At 51.1% G+C, this 25,815-nt stretch overlaps 1 long non-coding RNA gene across 1 annotated transcript; it reads right to left on the reverse strand.

The window, feature by feature from the left end:
• Positions 1 to 9,028: 9,028 nt before the first annotated feature.
• Positions 9,029 to 13,194, reverse strand: LOC138848562 (uncharacterized). Its single transcript, XR_011386494.1, has 3 exons — positions 13,074 to 13,194; positions 12,235 to 12,347; positions 9,029 to 10,612 (listed from the first exon to the last, which is right to left on the reverse strand). It is a non-coding gene; the product is annotated as an uncharacterized lncRNA (long non-coding RNA).
• Between the last annotated feature and the right edge of the window lie 12,621 nt (positions 13,195 to 25,815).

Below are 25,815 nucleotides of genomic sequence, written 5' to 3' on the forward strand. Positions count from 1 at the left end.
GACCCAACGGCAAAGGAAGACCTTCCTCTCTGTCTCACTGTCCACTCTGCCTGTCAAAAAAAAAATAAATAAATAAAATAAAGTAAATTAAAAAAAAATACAGAGACCGGGGCTGGTGTAGTGGCACAGCAGTTTAAGCTGCTGCTTGCCATGCTGGCATCCCATACTGGAGTGCTGGTTCAAGGCCCAGGTGCTCTGCTTCTGATTGAGCTTCCTGCTAATGCACTTAGGAAGACAGCAGTTGATGGCCCAAGTACGAGGGCCCCTGCCAACCACGTGGGAGACCCAGATGGAGTTCGTGGCTCCTGACCCAGACTTGGCTGCTTGGCTGTCGCAGTCATTTGGGGGAGTGAACCAACGGATGGAAGATTCTCTCTCTTTCTCTCTCTCTCTCTCTGTTTCTCTCCTTTTCTCTTATTCTGCCTTTCAAATTAATTAAATAAATAAATCTTTAAGTAATATAGAGAACAGGGATGTGCATTTGGTACAGCACTTAAGATGCTCCCTGGGGTGTGTCCCTTAGCAGTGTGCCTGGTTTTGAGAACTGACTGCTTCTGACCCAGTTTCTTGCCAGCGCACACCCTGGGAAGCAGCGGATGATGGCTCAAGTACCTGGGCTCCTGACATCCATATAGGAGACTCGAGTGGCATTCCTGGCTCCTGGCTTCAGCCTAGCCCAGCCCTGGCTGTTGCAGTCATTTCGGGAGTGAACCAGCAGATGGAAGATCTCTCTCTCTCTCTGTCTCTCCCTCACTCTGTCACTCTGCCTTTTAAATAAATAAATATTCAGAAATAAATAAAGATTAAAAAATAGAGAATAATCCTACAAATCAAGAACAGATGGCTGCTGGAAGGTACATTCTTCATTTTTCATCACTTTCCTCACAAATTTTCCAATCTTTTGAGAGCTTACCATAACTTTGTACTCAGTTTGCGCATGAAATAAACTTATAGCACCCAAAACATCTTTGTTGCTAAACTTAAAGCTAAGCAAGAATGTTTGCTAACATGAAAGTGCTCATGGAACTCTGCAGTTGCTGCCCCCCCTTTTTAAAAAATTTTATTTATTTGAGAGGTAGAGTCACAGAGAGACAGAAAGAAAGGTCTTCACTCCCCAAATGGCTGCAAAGACCAGAGCTGAGCGTTTCCAAAGCCAGGAGCCAGGAGCTTCTGCCGGTTCTCATGCAGGGCCCAAGCACGTAGGCCAACTTCCACTGCTTTCCCAGGCCATAAGCAGAGAGCTGGATCAGAAGAGGAGCGGCAGGGCCCAAACTGGTGCCAGTATGGGATGCCAGCACTGCAGGTGGAGCCTTAGCCTTACGTCACAGTGCCAGCTCCAGTTACTTTGCCTTCCCCCTGCTCAGAAGGTGGGGCTGTCCCATGATGACAATGCTGGGCCTTTGACTGGAACTGCCAGATTTCTGTTTCTGTTGGAAACCCTAAGGTCAAGTATCACTCCTTTAAAAACAAAACAAAACAACACCCAGATTTATTTATTTGAAAGGCAGAGTTGGGGAGGGAGGGGTAGAGAGAGAGAAAGAAATTCAATCTGCTGGATTACTCCCTCAGATGGCTACAACAGCCAGGTGTGGGCCAAGCCAAAACCAGGAAGCAGATCCATCAGGTCTGCTGATGGATGGGTGACAGGGGCCCAAGGACTCGGGCTGTCTTCTGCTGCCTCCCTAAGCACATTAGCCTGGAGCCGGATCTGTAGCTGGCCAGCTGGGACTCAAAGTGGCGCTGCAAAATGGGATGCAGACCTTGCAAGTGGCAGCTTAACCTGCTGTGGCACAGCACTGTCCCCAAGTACCACTTGTTACAGCATATTTATTTAGGGGGTTTTGGGACAAAGTCAGTTCTGCAAAATAGGAGTCATTGTAAACAATGGTATAGCTTTGATCATTAATTGAACATTGGTTATATGCAGATAAGTCCATTTCCCTGTATTTTGAGATAGAATTATATATTTTGTTTCTAGTTCTTGGGTTGGACACTGACTATACAGTATCTATTGTACTACTTTTGGAAAAGTATAGAAGAAGTAAATAGAAGATCATGGATATTACAATGATGAGGGTGTATTATGGAAGAAATAGTTTTATGCCACTGCGCCGGCCCTTCCACTTCCAATCCAGCTCCTGTTATGGCCTGGGAAGGCAGTGGAGGATGGCCCAAGTGCTTGGGCCCCTGCACCCATGTGGGAGACTTGGAAGAAGCTCCTGGCTCCTGTCGTCAGATCAGTGCAGCTCTGGCTATTGTGGCCATCTGGGGAGTGAACCATCGGATGGAAGACCCCCCCCCCCCCCCGCCTCTGCAGCTCTATAAATTCTGCCGTTCAAATAATAAATAAATCTTTTTAAAAATGTATTTGGAAGGGAGAGAGAGCGAGAGACAGAGTATGTGCTCCCTTGTGTTGTTTCACTTCCTAAATGCCTGCAGAGTGGGGCTGGACCAGGCTGCAGCCAGGAGCTGGGAACTCAATCCAGGTCTCTCATGTGGGTGGCAGGGATCCAACCCCTGAGCCATCACCAGTGCTTCGCAGGATCTAAATTAGCACGGAGCTGGAGCAGACACTTGAACACAAGTGCTGCATAAGGATTAGGATTGCTACAAGAAGTAGAAAACATGAGTATCTCAGTTACAATGGAAAATTTGGAAAGGTGATTGAAGAAAATACAAAAAACACATGTGTGCCCTGTACTCAAATTTTCCTATTGGTTGCTTGTCCAGCCTCCCACTCCTACCCCTGTATGCTAGCGTTTTCCTTGAACAATTGAAAAATAAATCACAAACATCATGGTTCTTCATTCTCCTGATACAAAACAGAGAGCACTAGTGTGGTCGATGAGAAACTCAGTAGTGGAACCCTCCCTAGGCGAGGTGTAAGATGTGATGCCACAGAGCTGGACTCCATGTTTAAGGGAAGGGCGGGAATCTGCAATTGCCGAGGCAGGTGGAGGCACTTAACCACCAGAGGAAGCGTGGGTTTGATGAGCAGCAAGCCTGAAGTGCCAACCAGGCTGCCTTGACACACGGATATCTGTGGCAATGGCCAATGAGCCATCCTATTCCATGAGGGAGAAAAATGCAGTTTTCTCTAGAGAATTATTTGACTGCATATCCAGAAGAAATAAAGAGCTGGGGAACAGAGCCTGATGGCATCGACCACAATGAAAATCACAAGTCCTCGTTCATTGCTAGATCTGGTCAGTTCTCGAACTCAGACCCCATCAACAGAAGCTCAGCCCAGTTCCCCTTGAGCAGGGTCTGGAGATGCCACTGCAGCTATGCACGGTATACATTGCTCCAGTTCTTCCCTCAGGGACCGCTGGCAGTGATCGAGAATAACTGCCCACCGCAGAGAGGAGACTGCCTAGACTCCTGGAGGTCTGTGGGATACTAGGTTCTGAGAAGACACTGATGCGTTGTAGTTACCTGCCTAGCATGGGCGGTGGAGGCAAGGTGGTAAACAGAGTCCAGTCTCACGTTTGCCTCCTGTAGGTCTAGTGGCCCCTCAGTTCCACTTTGCAGTCATTTCTTAATCTCCTGCTTGAGTTGGATTTACCCAGCATCTAGCAAAACTTGCATGTTGGTCCCCTCACTGGTTTTGCTAGGCAGATCTAAATGTCAGGTGTCAAGACAAGAAATAAAAAGCTATGCATACACCATCTGGGAAGAACTGCAGAGACTGGCACCTCCATCAGAGACTAAAGGCTCAGGGATCTGGTTCCTGTCGGATTCGCATGTGTAAGACCACATGGAATGGGGGCTACCGTATAGCTTAACCAACTGACAGCTCCAATGACGGCTGCCAGCCCGGATCTTTACCTGAACACATCAATACCGCCTCCAGTACCTGGTATGCAGCTATTGATCTGGTAGATCAATGCCATTCTTTGCAATCCTCATCGGTAAAGAGACTCAAAGTTATTTTGTTTACATGTGGGAAGGACAACAGAATAGATTCGCTGCCTCTCCCCAGTGCTGTGTCAACTCACCTCTGTCCCAGTGTAATTCCTGGGACGTGGATCATCCTGACATTCCACAGGACACAGTGCTACTTGGAGTCAGTGGAACAACATGGGGCAAGTACTCCACGCACCTAAATGTCCCCTGGCGGGAGACAAGATTCCCCTTCCCTAAAATTCAGAGGTTTTAGCATACTGATGAAGTTTTGAGGGTGTCTGTTAGTCCGGCACAAGATCTGTACCTCAGGCCCCTGCTATCTGTAAGAAAGAAGCATAGGATTTGAAGGAACTCTTTGGTTCTGGGGTCACATTGGCAATATCGCATTGACTCACTTATGGCATTGGCTCATTTTAAGCAATTCCAAGGAAGAGAGAACTTTGCAGTAAATGCAGAGAGTGGGACCAGCAGGTCCAACAGTGCAGAGTCCCTGTGGTAGATGCAGATGCCATGTGGGGTCTCTGAAAGGCCCAGTGGAGATCTGGACAAAACCATGCTGACTATGCCAGAGAGCCCTTTGGCGTCACTTGAAAAGCAGCTCCTGTCATGCCATTGAGCCCTAAAGGGACTTTGAAATTGACTGTTAGGCATCAACTGGTTTTGCAGTTGGAGCTGCCTTTCAATTATGATGTAAATGTTAATTCAGGAGCAGGTCCAGAGAACACATGTTAAATGAACACTTGGCCCAGGTCCCCCTGTCATTCTCTTGTGTGGCCTAGAAGTCATTCTCTCAGCTCATGCCTGTCACTCCTGGTGGGTCTGTATGATCAACTGATGGGAGAACAATCTTGGGTCCTGCAGGTGTGAGCTGAAATGGACCGCTGTGACTCCGCGGCCCTCCTCAAGCTGACCCTAAAAGTAGCCGTGAGGAGCAATCGCAGCAGTCAGACCTGTGAGTAGTATAATTGGCTGGATTTTCCTACTGCTTGAAAGAGTAAACCATTTTTATTTTATTTTAATTTTTTAAAATATTTATTTATTTGAAAGAGTTACAGAGAGAGAGAGAGAGAGAAGGAGAGGCAGAGAGAGAGAGAGAGAGAGGTCTTCCAACCACTGATTCACTCCCCAGGTGGCAGCAGCGGCCAGAGGTGCCAAAGCCAGGCGCCAGGAGTTTCCTCTGGGTCTCCCACATGGATGCTGGGGCCCAAGGACTTGGGCCATCCCCCACTGCTTTCCCAGGCCATAGCAGAGAGCTGGATCAGAAGAGGAGCAGCGGGGACGTGAATCAGCGCATATGGGATGCCGGCACTACAGGCGGCTGCTTTACCTTCTACGTCACAGCGCTGGCCCCAAGTTTATCTTTTACTTCTTTTTTTAAAAATTTATTTATTTATTTATTTATTTATTTTTGACAGGCAGAGTGGACAATGAGAGAGAGAGACAGAGAGAAAGGTCTTCCTTTGCTGTTGGTTCACCCTCCAATGGCCGCCGCAGCCCGTGCACCGCGCTGATCCGATGGCAGGAGCCAGGTGTTTATCCTGGTCTCCCATGCAGGTGCAGGGCCCAAGCACTTGGACCATCCTCCACTGCACTCCCGGGCCACAGCAGAGAGCTGGCCTGGAAGAGGGGCAACCGGGACAGAATCTGGCACCCCAACTGGGACTAGAACCTGGTGTGCCGGCGCCGCAAGGTGGAGGATTAGCCTATTGAGACACGGCGCCGGCCTTTCTTTTACTTCTTAACATATAATTGGTCCCTCTCATCTAGGATTTAATTTGGAGAGATTTTTAAAAATTGATAAAAATTATAGAATTGTGTAGTTATTTTAAAAAATATTTATTTGTGAGGTAGGGTTACAGACAGAGAGAGAGGTAGAGACAAAAAGAGAGAGGTCTTCCACCTGCTGGTTCACTCCCCAAATGGCCACAGCGGCAGAGCTGAGCTGATCCAAAGCAAGGAACCAGGAGCTTCTTCTGGGTCTCCCACATGGGAGCAGAGGCCAAAGGACGTGGGCCATCTTCCACTTTCCCAGGCTGTTAGCAGTGAGCTGGATCGGAAGAGGAGCAGCTGGGACTTGAACTGGTGCTCATGTGGGATGCTGGCACCGCAGACGGAGGCTTAGTCTACTATGCCACAGTGCTGGCCCCTTGTGTTCTTATGATTCTGCCCGGTAGGCATGTGATTTGACGAAGCATTTCCACGGAGCACAGGATGTCAAATGTTATCATGCATCAGAACCACCTGGAAGGCTTGTTACAGCATAGATTGTGGGGCCCACCCGCGAGTTTCTGCCCCAGCAGCATCAGGCTGGGTTCCAGGAATGCACATTTCTGACAAGTGCCCAGAGGGAGCTGATTTTGGTGCTGCTGGCCCTCGGACCACCCCTTGAGAACCCTGGGGCACAGCATTATGGCACCATGTCAAGAAAGGCAGGACAATCCTCATAAGCTTTGACCCAGGAGAGAAGTTCAAGACAAACAGCCCCAAACCTGCTTGGGAGGCTCTGCAGCTGGACCCTGCAGGGCCTGCCACACCCCTGGTCACACTGGACAAGCCCTCCAGCACCAGGAAGTAGAGGAGGGCATGCCTGAGCAGGGGAGGGCAGAGGATCCCGTCGGGGAGGAACCAGACCTGGGAGAGCCAACAGCTGGGCAGCTTCAGGTTTCTCAGGTCATGGCTAGGGCAGCCCAGGGGGAGGACACTCAAGACCATGGCCCAGCTCCCTTCCCACCCTGAGTGCTTTCCATTGCACTTCTGTGTCGCATCTTTGACTGATGGGCCTCATTCACTGCTCTCTGGAATGCAAGTCCTCTAGAGCAAGGATATTGGTGTTCCCAGATCGTAGCAGGTGCTCAGGAAGTATTAACTGAATGCATGACCATACACACAGGTCTGTATGTTCATAATGCTGTTTCTAGAAGGATCCACCAAAAAATGCTGGCAGACCTTCTGTGGGCAAGGAAAGGGGGAAGGAGTTTGAGCCAGTGTAACTTCTTACACACTGTGTGCAGCCTTCTGAATTTTTCCTACTCACATATTTTACCTCACTAACCAAAATAAGTTCCGTCCCTGGCACTGATCAGAAAAAAAAGTTGAAAGATAAATAAGAATAATAGGAAAAAACATAAAGAAGTGTGCCCCACCCCCAGCTCTGCTCCACCATTGAATATGAAGTTACTTCAAAAGGTTCACGGGAGAAATGGGATTAAAAGATAAGCATATCGGTGTGAAAAGTTTTTGAAATCCATGCATAATTTTTCTTTTTTAAAAAAATTCATTTATTTGTTTGAAAGGCAGAGTTACACACACATACACACATACAGAGAGAGAGACAGAAAGAGAGAGATCTTCTATCTGCTGGTTTACTCCCAAAATGACCCCAACAGCCAGAGTTGGGCCAAACTAAAGCCAGGAGCCAGGGGTTGCCATTTGGTCTCCCATGTGGGTTCAGGGGCATAAGCACCCTGGGCTGTCCTCCCCTGCTTCCCTAGGCCATTAGCAGGGAGCTGGATCAGAAGTGGAGCAGGCAGGACTTGAACAGGTGCTCATATGGGATGCCGGCACTGCAGGTGATGGTTTTACCCTTTATGCCAAAATTCCTGCTGGTCACTAATTTTTCTTTTTCTTAAAAAAAAAAGATTTATTTATTTGAAAGGCAGTGTGTGTGTGTGAGAGAGAGAGAGAGTGAGCGAGTGAGCGAGCAAGCGCTTCCATCCACTGGTTCACTCCCCAGTGGCAAGCAGGAACCGGAAACTCCATCCTGGCTTCCCACATGGACGCCTGAACTTGGCCAGGGCGTCTGAACCTGAACCCACTGTGCCCAGCCCAGCCCCAAGGTAACCATAGGGAGCCTCAGAGAACCCTTCCTGCTGCTGCCCCCCCCCCCCCATTATTTACAGGTGTCAAGTAAGAACATGGTTCAGGCAGCAGCCAGGAGAGACATCTGCGCTGCCCCAGGGAGCAGCAAGTCTGTCTACGTCCAGACAGAAGGAAATATTTAGGGACGAAAGGGAGAGGTGTGCACTAGTTCTGAGGAGATGTGTCAGCATCTCCCAAAACCATCAGGAGCCAGGCGTTGGGAGACAGAAGTCCTGGGGAGGCTGGAGGCGGCGGCCCAGGTTAGGGCACTGGTAGAAGCAGCGTGGAATCAGAGAGCCGGGGGAAGGACCTGGGCTCGGAACCTGCAGCTGTCAGGGGTTAGGGTTCATTAGAAAGTGGAATTTGAAAAAGGAGACACAAAACTGGAGTTGCCCTCCTGCATGTGGTCTCCCCTCGCTCACTGTTGACCCGAGAAAACGTTTTCACCCAAGGCGGAAGACTTCTGTGACCTGAGGCACCATCAGGGGAGTGCCTGCCATCCCGGGAAGGCGGCAGGAAAGCCGAAGCCCACGTGGTCACCCCCACCTGACCGATGCAGAGAATCCAGGGCTGGGGCTCCTATTTCGCCTCTAGGGATTTTCTGTTGTCTCCGACCCCACTGCAGCTGCTGTGCATGCCCAGCAGAGGGCAGCCTGGGCACGGGCACTATCATCCCAGCCACCTGCTTGGGAATCGGGGCAGCTGGGCACCCAGCCCTCTCACTGCCCACTGGAGGTTGGGCATGGCGCCCACGCGCTGGTGGCAGCAGCACTGGAGAAACAGGATGCACCAGGAGGCTGTAAAAAAGGCTGCTTTGAGTTCTCCCTAAGCTGCGTCCGCTCTTCCCGGCAGATGCTTAGCCTTGGCAAACTGCCACGCTCACCAGCTCTAGGGTCCTGGAATGGAGGGTCATTTCCTTCTCATCCCTGTGCAGGCGCCCACTGTTCTAAATCCAGTTTTCCAAGGCATAGAATCCTGGAGTCCTGGAGCAAGAAAACGCTTGGTTACCGTTCACCCAGGAGTTGCCATTTCAAGTAGTTTCAGATCTGCAAAGCCAGCTTAGGGTGAGATGGTGGGAAGTGGAAGCAGGTGTGCTGTGCTGGGGAGAGGAGCCCTGTGCCTATACACTGAAGTTCGATTGTTTTCTAACTGTGAGTTAGGTTGAACGTGGCCATGGGCTGAGATGGGACATGGGCCACCGGCTTCCTCTCTGTCCAGTCTACCCTTTGTTTTTTTTTTCTTAAGATTTATTTATTTACTTGTAAGGCAGAGTTCGACAAAATGAGAGAGAGAGAGAGAGAGAGAGAGAATCTTCCATCTGTGGATTCACTCCCCAAATGGATGAAATGACTGGAGCTGGGCCAGGCCAGGAGCTTCTTCTAGTCTCCCACGTGGCAGGGGCCCAAGCACTTGGCCTGTCTTCCACTGCTTTCCCAGGTGCATCACCAGGGAGCTAGATTGGAATTGGAGCAACCAGGACTTGAACTGGTGCCCATATGGGATGCCGGCACCGCAGGTGGTGTCTTTACCTGCTTCGCCACAGTGCTGACCCCTACTCTTCTGGTTTTTTGTTTTGTCTTGTTTTTAAAGATTTATTTTATTTATTTGAATGACAGAGTTACAGAGAGATGTAGAGACAGAGAGAGAGAGGTTTTCCATCTGCTGGTTTACTCCCCAGATGGTTGCAATGACTGGAGCTGTGCCAATCTGAAGCCAGGAGCCAGGATCTTCTTCCAGGTCTCTCACATGGGTGCAGGGGCCCAAGGACTTGGGCCATCTTCTGCTGCTTTCCCAGGCCATAGCAGAGAGCTGGATCGGAAATGGAGCAGCCGGGACCAGAACTGGCGTCCATATGGGATGCTGGCGCTTCAGGCCAGGGCGTTAACCCACTGTGCCACAGTGCTGGCCCCTCTTCTGTTTTTATAGATGGGAAAAATGACGTCCAGAGAAGGGAGGGCTGCTTGCTCAAGACATAAGCCACACCCCTTCTTGCCAGAACCTGGTCTCTTCAGTGCTGTTGGTACCCTGGGGGTACAGGGCAGATCCAAAGCTGCCGTGGCTGGGCACAGCTGGGGCTTCTAGACTGGCTGCCGGTTAGTCTGGGATTGCTTCATTTCCTGCCTTGGCTGCAGATGCCCTGTTTGGAGGACACAGGGCACTCCTTTTCCTCGGGATGAGTCACAGCCTCCGAGTGGGCTTGTGGCCGGTGTGACTCCAGGACAGACTTCTGCCCTCCTGCCACTTTGTCCAGTGGGCGATGCTCCACTTCCTCTGGCCACCTCCCTTGGGCCGGGAACTTTTAATTACCCAGGGTTTTTTTTCTCCTTATTACCAGGAAATACCTGGGAGCCTTTCAACCTTGATTCCTCCCATCTCATGAAGAGATGCGCATTGCAGGCAGAAAGGACTGATTTTCCGTCCTGGGGGAAAGCTGTAGGGATGTGGCCTGGCCTTGCAGTGAGTGGGCTTTGCAAGCACCCGGGGTGGGTTTCAGGAATCCAGTCTTCTACAGGCATTGTCTCCATCCCTGGGAGAGTCAGCCACACTGAGCTTGGCGAGGCTGCGGCTTCAGGCCGCGAAACTTGAGCCTCAGCCTCGTGAGTAGCAAGAACTGGGTTGTGGCCCCGTTACCAATCAGAGGGACACCTCTGGGACCTGGGCTTGGATTTATGCTAGGGCATGTCAGCTCGTTCTCACCGTGACTGATTCGTGTAGGGATTAGCACATAGCTAACCCCATTGTCTTAGGCCTGCTGCTTGCTCAACACCTCTTAACCAGCCTGTGCACAAGGTGACCGAGGGAGGGGTCTTGAAATACTGGTCTCTGCAGAATATTGTCTGGAGAGGAGCTGTGAGAGGAAAGAATGAGAACATTTAGCTATCTGCCCAAGGGAAAAGCAACAGCGACTGATAAGATTAGCTACCTGCAGGGAGTGGCTGGGAGCAAGCTGGAGACTCCTCTGAAGACACCTTTTTATTTTATTTTATTTTATTTTATTTTATTTTATTTTATTTTATTTTATTTTATTTTGACAGGCAGAGTGGACAGTGAGAGAGAGAGAGAGAAAGGACTTCCTTTGCCGTTGGTTCACCCTCCAATGGCCGCCGCGGCCGGCGCACCGCGCTGATCCGATGGCAGGAGCCAGGTACTTATCCTGGTCTCCCACGGGGTACAGGGCCCAAGCACTTGGGCCATCCTCCACTGCACTCCCGGGCCACAGCAGAGAGCTGGCCTGGAAGAGGGGCAACCAGGACAGGATCCGGCGCCCCGACCGGGACTAGAACCTGGTGTGCCGGCACCGCAAGGCAGAGGACTAGCCTAGTGAGCCGCAGCGCCAGCTCCTGAAGACACCTTTTTATTCTGACCTCTCACTAGTTCACAGCTCGCAAAGAAAAATGAGATTAAACTCAGAGGAGGACAGGGAAAACGCTGAAATGGACTCTAAACAGCAGTAAGGCAATACGAGAACGCCTTCTCCAGAAATCACGGTGAGCCCTTGGCCGTGCGTGAAACACTTTCCCAGTGCAGCCTTCGGAACATCCCACACAGGACGACTGCCCTCGCTCCTCGGGTGGGATGTCTCGCTCCGCTGAGGTTCAGGAAGCTCCCCGCGTCCGAAGGACTTGAACCCAGGGGTGGCATCAGACTGGCCTTAGATCTTGGTCATGAAGTCCTATTACAGTCTTATTACTCAGCACTGGGCCAGGCACAGAAAGACGGGCTCCTGTCCCTGGTTCCGGGAACCCAGGATCTCAGTGAGAACCACTGGCCTCAAGGAGGGTCCGCACGAGGGGATGACGCCCTTGTGGTTCATAGGGATTGGAGGAACTCTGGGCACTCTGCGTGGCTCGGCTTCCGGGAGGGCATGGGATCTGAGCTGAACTTAGGGGTAGGATTCAGGTAGGCATAGAAAAGGGAGAGAAAAGTCCGGACAGCAGATTGCTCTGGGAGCAGAGGGGAAGAAGGGGGCTTGGTGTGTGGGGAGCCAGGAATGGACAGCTCAGAAGGGCAGGTGTGCAACACTCCCGGGGACCCTGTTGAGTCCCAAGTCCAGCTGGAAGTCCTGGGAGGAAGATGCACACCACGAGGCTGGGGTGAGGTTGCTGAATCCCTCTCTGAACTTAGGCCCTGTGGTAGCTACATATTGACAACTGATGCTTGCCTGGTGCTTCCCCAGTTACAAGGCTCAAAGGGAGAGATGACCTAGGAAAAGGCGGATTCTGTATTCCGGATCCACGACTGAAAAATGTTTTTGCCTAAAGGGGGAAAGAAATCCAAGCTCCTTTGGTTGATTTGCTTTCCTCTTCATATCTACTGTCTGAGCTGAGGCTGACAAGCAGGGGAGGCTACTTGTTTTGCTGAGCTGAAAATCAGAGTCCTGCTGTGTCTTTCTAAATCCTGCTTGTCTGCAGCCCTCCCCTGCCCCTCCCCCAAGGTGTGGAAAGAGAGGTGGGGGAGGAAAGCTCTTACCTGCTTGGGGCTCAGCAGGGACAGTGTGAGGCCCCGAGAAGAGAAATCCAGGAGACTTAGTGTGCGAAGGAGCACAGCCCAGCCTGGTGGTCAGGCACCCGAGCTGGCTGTGCCTAGGCAGCAAGATGGAAACGAGAAGAGAGTCAAAATCTGGATAATTCCTATCAACTCACTGGTTCACTGTATCTTAAATTTGAATCAGGACCCACATTCCGATAAACCTGAAAAATCCTCAAAATGGGTCCAAGTGCAACATCTGGCCTATAAGGCATTGGCCTTCGTTGCCATCCCCTTCTGAAACAGCGACAGAAGTAAGCCACACCTCCCCTGCCCACCCACACTGCCCTCTGTGAACTTCCCCAGCCCTCAGCCCGCCCAGCAACGCCTTGCCCTTGGCCTGCCACGCCAGTTCTGCATCCTTGGCCCCAGGCTTCCTACCTCCTGCCTCCTCCGGCTTCAAAAGCAGCCCACATACCACCTCCACGGGGAGCCGGCCCGGAAGGGAAGGTGGCTGCTCCTCAGGTTCCCGGCACTGTCCCGGTCAGTCGGTCGTTTGCACATCCTTACTGCGGCATGTTTGCCTTTGCACCCCCAGATCCTAGGCCCAGGAGTCAGGTCCTGCTGCTTCCTTCACACCACAAGGAGATACAGTGGCTGACTGTGTTTGTTTACTCCTTGGTGAAGAGATTTCTTTTTTTTCACTGAAAGCAATGTTTCTTAAACTTCTGAAACCTCAACCCAGAGCAAGAAATATATTCCACATTACCACCGCGGCCTGCACACTCACGCACGCACATGAACATGGAACTGAAACAAAAGGTTTATGAAATAATACTTACTATGTTGGAGGCACTCTGATATGTTTCTTTTCTTTTTTTTTTTTTTTTTTCCCAAGTGCTTGTTGGGACTTGCAGGTGGGAAGCTGTTATTGCGAAGTGAGAAGAGCTTTGCTTCCAAGCGAGGATCAGATTAGGATTAAGCTGTAAACAAATGAGGGCTTCAGGCAGCTCTGATTTGCAGCCCAGGAGAGTCCGGCCTCGTTGTGAAGCAGAAGCCCAGGCAGCAGTGTGCTGGTAACGGGGAAGAACTGGGCCCTGGGCCTGCTCTTTGCAGCTCCCCTGTTCAGTGCCTTGTATTTTTCCTTCGTTTCTTTTCTTTTTTTTTATTTTTATTTATTTATTTTTTTTTGACAGGCAGAGTGGACAGTGAGAGAGAGAGACAGAGAGAAAGGTCTTCCTTTGCCGTTGGTTCACCCTCCAACGGCCGCCGCGGCCGGCGCAGCGCGCTGATCCGATGGCAGGAACCAGGTGCTTTTCCTGGTCTCCCATGGGGTGCAGGGCCCAAGCACTTGGGCCATCCTCCACTGCACTCCCGGGCCACAGCAGAGGGCTGGCCTGGAAGAGGGGCAACCGGGACAGAATCCGGTGCCCTGACCGGGACTAGAACCCGGTGTGCCGGCGCCGCTAGGCGGAGGATTAGCCTAGTGAGCCGCGGCGCCGGCCTTCCTTTGTTTCTTTACCACACTCCAACCCAGCCCACAAAGAATCCCCCACACTCTGCCTGCTGCTCCAGCTGTACCTTGTGCAGACTTCTGTCATGCTCTTATCACCCTGTCCTGTGATGTCAATTTTAAAATGTAAATTTTAAAAATTAATTAATTGTATTTGAAAGGCAGGGAGCAGAGAGAGAGAGAGAGAGAGAGAGAGAGAGCTCACTCTTCCATCCGTTGGTTCTCTCTCCAAATGCCCTCAACAGTCAGGGCTGGGCCAGGCTGATACCAGGAGCCTGGGACTCAATTCTGGTCCCCCACATGCATAGCCAAGTACTTGAGCCACCACCTGCTGCCCCCCGGGGTGTGTGTTAGCAGGAAGCTGGATTGGAAGTGGAGCAGGGACTCGAACTAGGCACTCTGATATGGGATGCAGGTGCCCCAAGCAGTGACTCAGCTGCTGTGCCAAATGGCACAGTCTTTTAGGTGGCCAGCTGCTCATCAGAGACCCTGGTAAGAGCTGACCAACAGGAGTTGGTGTGTGAATGAGAGGAGATGAGTTGCTGCACTCTTGAGGTCTACAGGTGCCCATCTCTTCCCCATGCTTGTGTGGGTTGGGGGTGTCTCTGTGGGCTCGGGAGCTGCCGCAGGCACTGTCAGGCCAGGGCAGGCCATTTTGGAGCAGGATGGCAGCAGCTGCCCAGGGCCAGGGAGCAGTGACCGGAATTCAATGGTCATTTACAAAACCCTGATATCCCTCCATTTTGTAGAGAAATCTCACAGTTTAAGAAATTAGGAAAGTGAATCCGAGCTTCAGAGATGACCTTTGGCATATAAAAGCAGGCTCATGGAGCTGAGGCTGCAGGACTGATTAAGTAGCCATTCAATTGGAATAATGGCAGGTGGCAACCAACTCAAGTGTGCTCTCTGCGCTCCCCGGCCAGTTTCTCACCCCAGAGCCTGCGAAGCTTCTGCTTCTCTCCCGGCTGTGCCTCACCCTGAGCACAGGGTGAGTGGGATATGGGGTGGGGGAGGGTAGACAAGGCTTTGCCCCAACTCCCACCCCAGATACCAATATTCCGGCTGTGATCCTTCCTTGGTAACCGTGAGAAATGACACGGGTCATGAAACGTAAATAGTCCATAGTGGCAGCTGTTTGATGTGGCAGCACAGGCTGTGACTTGGGACACTGGGAGCCTGTGCTCAAGTCCTGGCTCTGCTTCTGATCCAGCTTCCTGCTGGTGCACACCCTGGGAGGCAGCAGGTGGTGACTGAGGTACTGGGGTCCCTGTTGCCCATGTGGGAGACCCAGGTTGAGTTTCAGCCTCCCGGTCTTGTGGCCTGGCCCAGCCCTGGCTGTTGCAGATATTTGTGTGTGTATGTGTATGTGTGAGCCAGTAGATAGGAGGTCTAGATGTCTCCCTGCCTTTTAAATAAGATGACAATAAATAAAATGTTAGAGTAGTACAAAAATCATGCCATTATATTGGGCAACAAGTCATGATTCTAGCTGTATGCTGATAGCGATAACCATCCATCTTTTGCAAGAGACAAATGCCATGAGCCTCACCTGCTCTGGGCCCACCTGTGTCACCGAAGAGTCCCCTGAGAACGTTCCAGTCAGGTGCTGCCTGTGGCTGGGCCTGTGTCTTTGTTCTTTCAACCCTATCGAATGCCCTCTGGGAGGGCAGCATTGTGTTGCCTGCCCAGTAGGCGGTAATGGAATTTTTTAAATGAACCAAGCAACTCTGTAGACAAAAAAAAAAAAAAACAAAAACAAAAAAACACAAAACCGAATGAACATTACTCTTGACTATTTTCCTAGCTGTGCTGTGTTATGTGCTGCACTTGTAAACCGGTCTCTCCTAGACTGAAAGTTTGTATGTCCCCAACATTCACACGTTGAAACCTAGTGGCCCATATGGTCAAATCAGGAGATGGAGCTCTGGAGAGGTGCATCTGTCATGAGAGTGGAGCCCTTGTGAACGGGACCAGTACCCTTAGGAAAGTTCCCCAGGGAGCTCCCTTGCCCATTCTGCCCTGTAAGGGTGCAGCAAGAACAGGGTAGTCTGTGAACCAGGAAACAGCCCATCCCCAGACATGGAAACTTCTGCATCTTGATCTTGGTCTTCCCAGCCTCCAGAACTATGAGAGATATGTTTCTGTTGTTTAAAGACCACCCAGTCTATAGGAGTCAGTCGTAGCAGCCCAAATGGACCAAGGCCCCATACTATGTATTGCTTATCAAACAGAAAAAGTAGAACATGGCCCCTGTTCCCTGAAGTGGATGGTTTCCACTTAAGTGAGGTAGAGTATGGAGACCTTGAACTTGGAAGGGACAGGGCCTGAGCTGCAACTGCAGTTGTCCTAACCCATGGCTCTGTGGTCTGGGGAGTGACCCAGCCCTTCTGAGCCCCACCTTCTCTGCACCTGCAGAGCCAGGGGGAATCGCACTGCTTGCTGGAAGGAAGGAAATGAAGGGGTCTTCCTGGGGGGCTGGCATTCATGAGCAGGTTACCTTCCTCAGGGGCCATGCACAGCCCCCATCTCAGTGCATAGAAGGGAGGAGAAGGGGCCGGGCCAGACTGGGAGGGGTAGAGTTTTCCCATTGCGAAGCGCTGGAAAATGAAGTTGGGCAGACAGAGGAGGGCCCTGTCATGGAAAACCCCGGCCAGACAGAGCCGTCTGGAGTTTGTTTTGGAGGCAGTGGTAGTAGGGAAAGATGGCTGTAAACTTTATTTTTTTATTGAGTCTTCATGTTTGTATATTTGTGGGCTACAGTACAGTAACTCGATGCATATACACAATGTATAACGATCAAATCAGGGTAACCGCGTTTACAACTCCTTAAACATGAATCATGTCAGTGTGTTTGTTGTAGACGTAGTCACCCTGCTATGCCATAGAAAGCAAGGATTCAGGAGGTCTGCCCACCGGAGCAGCCTGGTTGGCAATGAGGGGAGGCCAGGAAACAGCTGAGAGGTATCCAGGTGAGGGGTTGGGCTAAGAAGGCAGGGGAAGTAAGGTGAGGGCAGGGCTGGGAGGAGTCAAAACCAGGGGCCTGGCTTCCACACCTTCTTGTGTGTGTCTCCCTTGGGTCTTGCTCCGTCTGCCTTTCTCCTCTCCCTCCTGTCCCCATGCCCATATCAGCCATATGTTCTTCTGTCACCTTAGTTGGTGTGTACACGGGCTTAACAGATGACCGTGACGTTGTTGCCCTGTGGGTCCTCACTGGGCACTTGTGGTCTGTCTGGCTTTGGGTGGGTCTTGAGTGGAGGAGGAGCAGGCCCTCTCTTTCTTTGCATGTGAGTGAGAAAAGCTGCTGCTGTAGACCTCACAGGACGCCAGAGCCGCGTGGCAGCACCTGACAGCAGCTCGCAGCACAGCCAGCTGGGCGAGAAGAGGAGCTGACACCTCTGGGCCCCGCAGAGGAGGGCTGCTTCTTCCACTGCAGGCCCGGGAAATCAGGTCACCCCGCCCCCCTTCCCTCTGCCAGATGCCGTGGGACTGACTGCCCCTCTGGGGAATCGACCATAAGGAAGTACAAATGGAATAGCTGCAGATCCAGGGACCTGGCTGAGGACCTCAAACCGGTGGCCCCTGGGTTCACACACACACACCCCCACCCCCCACCCCCGCCGAAGGGTTTTGTTTGCTCTCTCTATTATATTACATACCTTCCTCCCTGCTTACCTGGTGTCTTGGTTTTGAATTGATCAGCCCCATCCAAGCTGGGCACAAAGAAACATAAAGGGGTTCCAGGAGCTCCAGCCCTGCTGGGAAACACAACAAAGACATAAGCAAAGAGAGCTGACCGAGCCCGGATTGGGGAGTTGAGTTTATTTATGTGTTTTAACATTTGTCTTATTTATTTGAAAGGCTGAGTTAGGGAGAGGTTGGGGGGAGAGATCTCCCATCCGCTGTTTCACTCCCCAAATGGCAGCAATGGCCGAAGCTGGGCCAGGCCAAAGCCAGGAGCGTGGAACTCCATCCGGGTCTTTGTGAGTTGAATTTAGATAAGGCATCTTTTCCTATGAAGTCATGATGAAGGGATGCAGAGCGATGAGATGCACACTGGGCCTATGGGAAGGGGAGAGGACATTGAGATGGGCACCAGGGAGGGAAGTTCAGGGTGGGGAATGGCAGTGCTGGAGACCTGTGAGGTGTTTCCATAAAGGAGTGATGATAGGGGCTGGGGCTGTGGCGTAGCAGGTTAAGCTGTGGTCTGCAGCACCACTATTCCATATGGATCCAGGTTCAAGTCCTGGCTGCTCCACTTCCAATCCAGCTCCCTGCTAATGTACCTTGGGAAGCAGTAGGAGATGGCCCAAGTGCCTGGGCCCTGCCATCCCACGTGGGAGTCCTGGAAGAAGCTCCTGGCTCCTGGCTTCAGTCTGGCCCAGCCGTGGTCATTGCAGCCATTTGGGGAGTGAACTAGTGGATGGAAGATCTCTCTCTCTCATTCTCTGCTCTCTCTCTCTGTAACTCTGCCTTTCAAATAAATAAATAAATATTCAAAAAAAGGAGTGATATAAGCAGAGGGGAGAGTACAGATGATGGGTTTCCCAGGATTCAGATACTCCAGGAAAGATGGCGGAGATGAGAATCGAAAGAGGCATTGATTCGGGAGAAATGTCAGAGGATGTGAAGTCTGAAGCAGCGAGGAAATTGAAGGATTCAAAGGATCCCGGACTCGAAGCTTCAGAGTATTTAAGAGAGATGTGGCTCTGATTTTTTTATTTAAAATACACACACACACACACACACAGAAAGAGAAGGGGAGAGAGAGAGGGAGGGAGAGAGAGAGCTTCCAACTGCTGGATCACTCTCCAGATTCCTACAACAACCAGGGCTAGGCCAGGTCAGATAGGAGCCAGGTAGTTCCTCCCTCCCTCCCACCCTCCCTCCCTCCCTCCCTTCCTTCCTTCCTTCCTTCTAGATGTTTATTTGAAACACAGAGTTACAGAGAGGCAGAGGCAGAGAGAGAGGTCTTCCATCTGCTGGTTCACTCCCCAAATTACCGCGTTGGCTGGAGCTGGACCGAGCCAAAACCAGGAGCCAGAAGGCTCTTCTGGGTCTTTCATGCAGGTGTAGGGCCCCAAGGACTTGGGCCATCTTCTACTGCTTTCCCAGGCCATAACAAAGAGCTAGATTGGAAGTGGAGCAGCTGGGACTCGAACTGGCACCCATATGAGATGCTGGCACCGCCGGCAGATGTTTAACCTACTGTGCCACAGCTCTGGCCCCTACTTTTATCTTCTGATAGGAAGCAGTATTTATTGGCTGGCCTACTTAAGGATGGAGTCACACGGTGGAGCTGTGCAGGATCCACTTGTCCAGGGGATCGCCGCTGGGGGTGCATTTGACTCCATAGACATCAAATTCATCCATATTAAACTTCTCTGATATGTGAATCTTCAGGGGACTAGGGAACATGAACATGGCCTTGCACAGGGCCTCAACCACATGGTCCTTGTTTTGCAGCTTGGTGCAGGCCGACATGATGACTTGGCCAATGTGAATCCTGGGTGCCAAGCTTCGGCTTTGCAAAGGCACCCCACATCCATGTTTGGGTACTGGTTCTGGGCTAGCACCAAGTCAGAGACGCGAAAGTTTGTTGGGAAGCGCTGCTGTGCAGGTAGCGGGCTGCTGTCTGTAGTCAAAGGCGCTCATGGGGCTTAAACAGCTCTAGTTATTGAAACAAGGAAGTCATTGGAAGGTGGCTGCTTGGAGTGGGGGTGGGGTGGAAAGCTGAGAAGTTGCGGTTTACATGTGTTTGCTAGAAGACCCACGTGGCCTGCACTCAGAACCAGGGTCCAGGAGATGGAGGACTGGTGGAAGTGGGCATGGAGGTGGACACCCCTGCAAAGGGATGGCCATGCTGAGACTCCCAGGGAACTGGAAAGGTAGGGAGCACACGGAAGTCAGTGGAGAAGGCAGCCTTCCAGGGCAGGGTGTTCAGAGAGATCAGGGTGGAGGAAGCCCTGGGGCGTCTGGAGGCAGGAGTTGACAGGGATTTCCGCAGGTGTGGAGAAGGGGCAGGTGGAGACGGAGGAAGGAAATGGGTGGAGACGACTCTCTCAGGGAGCCTGCGGTGGGTAGGAGACAGTAAGAGAGGACAGGACATTGAGTCTGCGGAGAGGAAAGGGAGGCAGAGAGGTGGATGGAGGTGCTGATTTTGGTTTCACGACAGGCCGCATCCCGTCATCCCTCAGTCTTGTGCCAGCTCTGCCTGGTGCTCCCCCACCCCCAGCAAGCCCTGGTCTGAATTCTTGTCGTCAGGCACCACAGGAAATTGGGCAGCTGGGCCAACTGGACAGTCTCTGGAAATAGTGAGGGCTGGGACTCAGAGCTGAGACTCAGATTCCTCCACTATTCCCCTTTTAAAAATTATTTAATTATTTGAAAGGCAGAGAGAGAGAGAGAGAGAGAGAGAATCTCCCATCTGCTGATTCACTCTGCAAACACTTGCAACAGACAGAGCTGGACCAGGCTGAAGTCAGGAGCTGGGAGCTCAATGCAGGTCTTCCACATGGGTGACAGGGACCCAGGCTCTTGAGCCATCACCTGCTGCCTCCCAGGGTGAGCATTAGCAGGAAGCCGGAATCAGGAGTAGAGCCGGAACTCAGACCCTGGCACCGTGACATGCGATGTGTGTGTCCCAAGAGGCGCCTTAACCACTGTGTCATATGCTCCCCCCACCCAGTCATCTTTCTTTTCATGTGTCACAGAGCCCATCATAACTAGCGGCTAGAAGTCGTTCAGAGGACTGAACACATCGGGAAGTGCTCAGTGGCCGCTCAGTTGGCCCCCAGGCAGAAGCAGACGGACAGGAAATAAAAGTGGGTAGCCACTGGGTGGTGAGGCCAGGGACTGGTTAATCATCAGCGCTGCTGGCAGCTCTGCCGAGATGGTGAGTAATTACACATTTAACGGCCCCAGCGGCCAAGCTGTGTCTCTGCAGGGCTTGGTTACCCACGTTGACCCCATAACAACCACCATGCCAACAGCAGGCTGCGGAGGCAGCACGGCAACAAGCAAGGCAAACATACACCCCACACCCGGCGGGAAGGAGGCGCCCATCAGCTGGGCCGTGGGAGGCTGTTTGGGAGAGAGCAGGCCGGCCAGAGGAAGGAAAGAGGACCCAGCCTACACGGCCAGCGGGCAGCGGGCTGGCTCGGGGGGGGGGGGGGCAAGTGTGGAGCAGGCAGGTGAAGGCAGAGAGAAGCGGCACTGCTGAGGAACAGAGACGAAAGGTTTGCTTCTGCCCATGATGATAACGGAGACGGGGATGTGCCCCTGGCCACCGCCCGCCCGCCTTGGAACTGGCATTTGCTCTTGTGTGCCAGAAAGGCATCCAAACTGGGCAGTGGCACGTAAAATGAGGGCAATCACATAGCTTATGATCCAGCTGGTCCAACTGCACGAGGATGAACACCCCCCCACACACACACACACTTCGGAGCAAATCACTGCATGGCTATGAGAAGAATCATGGAGACCCAAACACAGTGACAGGCAAAGGCACCTAAGACCATGTTAAGAGAAAACACAAGTAACGCTTTTCTTAATCCCCAGTACAATTTCATTTGGTTAAAAAAATGGCACATTTTATATTCTAAGGAAAAATATAAATACCTTATATGAGCATCATAAGAACTGATGAGAGTGGTTGTTTTGGGGGTTAGATTAAAAAATTGGGACCTGGACGGTGCTGTGGCATAGTGGATAAAGCTGCCACCTTCAGTGCCTGCATCCCATGTGGGCACCAGTTTGAGTCCTGGCTGCTCCACTTCCGATCCAGCTCTCCCCTGTGGCCTGGGAAAGCAGTGGAAGATGGCCCAAGTGCTTGGGCCCTTGCACCTGTGTGGGAGACCTGAAAAAAGATCCTGGCTCTGGCCAGTTGCTGCCGTTTGGGGAGTGAACCAGCAGATGGAAAACCACTTTAAAAAAATGAAATAAAAATAAAAAGTTGGGATCCTAGGGAGGTTCACTTGTAACTTGACATCCTTCTTGATAGTAGTTTTTTTTTTTTAATTTACTTATTTGAAAGAGTTAAAAGGAGAGAGGGAGAGAGAGAGAGAGAGAGAGGAGAGAGAGATATTTCATCTGTTGGTTCACTCCTCACATGGCTACAATGGCCCGGGCTAGGCCAGGCCACAGTCAGGAGCCTGGAGCTTCTTCCAGGTCTCCAATGTGGGTGGCAAGGGCCACAGCACTTGGACTGTGCTTTGCTGCTTTTCCAAGGCCATTAGCAGGGAGCTGTATCAGAAGTGGAGCAGCCAGGGCTTGGACAGATGCCTATATGGGATGCTGGCATGGCATGTGGTGGCTTTACCTGCTGTGCCACAGTGCCAGCCCCTGATGGTACAGTTTTCATGTGAGCAAATATTTTTTAAAAATCTTGAGTTCTGGGTCTGGTGCTTCTCTCTGTCTCTCTGCCTCTCTGTAACTCTGCCTTTCAAATAAATAAATAAGTCTTTAAAAAACAAAAATCTTGAGTTCCTCTTGCCCTAAACAATTCCCTTTAGTCTAGTAGTTTCAGTGATGATATTTTGTGAACCATATTTAGTCTGATAAATATGAATTCTTATGGGACAATGGAACAGAGTGTTTGAAATTAAGATCATTTTAATTTATTTTTTAAAAATTGAGAGAGAGAAAGAGAGAGAAAGGGCAAGGGGACAGATCTTCCATCCTCATCCTCTTGTTCACTCCCCAAATGGCCACAACAACCAAGTCTGGGCCAGGCTGAAGTCAAGAGGTCAGGGTCACCATCCTGTATTTGGTCCTTCTGTTGCCTCCCCAGTGTATTAGCAGGAAGCTGGACAGAAAGGGAAGCATGGAGTATTCAGGACTTGAACCAGGTACTCTGAAGCTGCAACTTAATCCATTGTGCCACAATGCTCACTCCTGAGGTTATTTTAGAAAATGAAGTTACTCTTCCCATTGTCCCTCCACCCCGCCTCCCACCTTGGTCTGTCCTCTGCCCTGAAAATTCCATCCCCATTCCTCAAAGTGGCTCCTCTGGTTTGACTCTGGAGGAAACCTGAGATGTCAGGAAAGACACTGGCCTTGGAGCCATTCGTTCACCCACGGTCTGCCAGGGCCCACTGTGCCAGGGGTCCGGCCCCTTCTCCGGTTGATCAATTGTGTGAAAATGGGCTCTTGGATTCTTGTTTGCCTGTATGGTAGCGTAATAATACTTGCTCTGCCTACATCCCACAGTTGTAAAGATGAGAAAATGCTTTCGAAGGTACCCGGAACTAAGAGGGTGAGTCCTGTACATGTATTTAAAGATTTTATACATTGTCATTAAAAAAGTAGAGGTGTTTTCTGAATGCAAGGTGTTGCCTAAACAGATAATTTCACGGTGGGCGTTTGGCTCAGTGGATAATAAGTTGCTTAGGGCACCTGCTTTCTATGCTGGAGTGCCTGAGTTGGAGTTCTGCCTCCACTTCTGATTTCAGCTTCCTGCTAATGAACACCCTGGGAGGCAGCAGGTGATGGCCCAAGTACTTGGGTTTCTGCCACACACGTGGGAGACTGGGATACAGTTCTGGGCTTTTGGCTTTGGCCTGGCCGAGTCTGGACTGTTGTGGGCATCTGGGGAGTGAACCAGAAGATGGAAGAGCACTCCTACCATATGCTTTTCAAATAAATTTAAAAAATCAATAGAAACATTTTTAAAAAGTTCATGAAAAGTGAAATTAAATTATTAAAAAAAATGGACAGTCCATGGGTGGGTTTACATGCAGCAGATTAAGCTGTTCCCTGAAAGACCCCCATTCCATGCTGGAGTGCTTGGTTTGAGTCTTACCTACCCTATGCTTCCAATCCAGCTTCCTGCTAATGTGCCTGGGAGGCAGCCGATGATGACCTAAGTACTTAGGTTTCTACCACCCATGTGGGAGATCTGGAGGGATTTCTTGGCTTCTAACTTTGGCCTGGCCTAACCCTGGCTATTGCAGTCAGTTGGGAGGGAGGGGATGAACCTGTGGATGGAAGATCTTTCTTATTCTTGCTCTCCCTGTCATTCTGCCTTTCAAATAAACAAATATTTTTTTAAAAAAAGGAGGTCTTAAAATGGATATATATTGGGGTAACAGTTAAGTTGTTCTCAGGGAGAATGTCATTTTTGGAAGATAAAACTGGGAAGAATCTGTGCATAATGGATGAGACCAGCAACTACAGAAGCGTTATCCCCTAAAAGATGGTAAATACAGTATATACAAAGTTCAAGTACCCAAGTCGGGTTGCTGTCCAAGAGAGTGCTTGCTAAATGCTAAGGGTAGCGCTAAGCACTTTCCTCATTCAGCCTCAAAACAGCCCCGGGACTGTGCAGAGGAAGGATGGGAGACTCAGGCAGGTGAGGTGAGGGGCCCCAGGTCTTGGCAGGTAAGATGGTGGAGCCAGGAGTCTGTTCCAGAGAGCCTGACCCCAGGGCTGCGTGCTGGTCTCTCCCCTCCATAAAATGCTAGTAGTGCTTGCTCAGGAAAACAGGACTGAACATGGAAAAAAGATGTGTTAGCATATTGCTTCTAAACTTACCAGGTAACAAGAATCATTCATCTTCGTGTAATTGCTTCCCAAACCATCATGTGCATATGAGTCACGGCAGGGATCTCATTAAAATAGATTTGGATTCAGTGGCCTTAAGGTGGAACCAGAGGCTCTGCTCCCTTGCTCTGTGTCTGCGGACCACACTTTGAGAAGCAAGGAGCTAGGCAGAGGGCGAGAGGGTCCCCGTGACTGAAAATGAATTTCTCTGCTTTAAATGAAGAAATTGAGTTCCACTCAGACTCTCAGTCTCCCACGACGCAATTCTCAGCAGCTAAAGAACATGGACGGGGGCCAGCGCTGTGGTATAGCAGGTAAAGCAACTGCCTGTGGTGCTGACATCCCATATGGGTGCTGGTTCGAGTCCTGGCTGCTCCACTTCTGGCCCAGCTCCCTGCTAATGGCCTAGGAAGGGCAGCGGAGGACGGTACAGTGTTTCAGCCATGTGGGAGACCTGGATGAAGCTCCTGGTCCCTGGCTTCAGCCTGCGGCCAACTGGTGAGTGAACCAGTGGATGGAAGATCTCTCTCTTTCCCCTCTCCCTCCATCTTTCCTTCTCGCTCTGTAACACTGACCTTCAAAATAAATAAATAAATCTTTTAAAATATATATTTTATTTATTATTTATGTGAGAGGTAGAGTTATAGACACTGAGAGGGAGAGACAGAGAGAAAGGTCTTCCTTCTGTTGGTTCACTCCCCAAACGGCCGCGATGGACGGAGCTGCACCGATCTGAAGCCAGGAGCCAGGTGTTTCTTCCTGGTCTCCCACACAGGTGCAGGGGCCCAGGCCACAGCAGAGAGCTGGACTGGAAGAGGAGCAACCGGGACTGGAACTGGTGCCCATATTGGATGCCGGCGCCACAGGCGGAGGATTAATGTAATGCGCCCCAGCGCTGGCCCCCCAATAAATAAATCTTTTAAAAAAATAATAAAGAGCCCTATAGAGCCTTCTGCCAAAACACCTAAGTTGCTGGGGTGCAGCCCTAGGCCTTAGCTGAGGGGATCAGAGCAGCGAGAGGACCTGAGCCGACTAGGAGGGGGTGCTGGCCAGCAGGAGGCCCCGAGGTGGTCGGGTGGCCTTGGGGACAGGGCCTGGCACCGTCTCCTGTGCTTTGGAAACGTCTGCTGAGAGACTGAGTAATAAATGGGGTGTACTGAAAGATGAGGTGTGTGGGCCGTCGAGGAGCGGCACCAGTGTGTGGCAGGTTGGCTTTGCTTCATGAGCTGTTAGGTTCACGGCCAGTCCTCAATACGAAAATAAACCTAAGGAGGCTTTTGTTTTTGTTTTGTGAGGGCAGGAGCTGGTCAATCTTGCTGATCTACTAGATCCGTAGTAGGCTATTTGAATGAATAAATGGATGTTTATGGGAAACCATGGAGCGCTTCAAGTCCTTGCCCAATGCCTCCTCCCAAAATGACTGTGGCTGACTCACAGCCTGCTGCCCCCTCACTTTCTCAGCCTGAAACCACACGACCTGAGAGGTGTGGGGGCAGGGAGCCGACCCTTTCCTCCTCTTCCTAACACTGAGT

The sequence above is a fragment of the Oryctolagus cuniculus genome, chromosome 2, assembly GCF_964237555.1.
Source record: "Oryctolagus cuniculus chromosome 2, mOryCun1.1, whole genome shotgun sequence".
NCBI lineage: Eukaryota > Metazoa > Chordata > Mammalia > Lagomorpha > Leporidae > Oryctolagus > Oryctolagus cuniculus.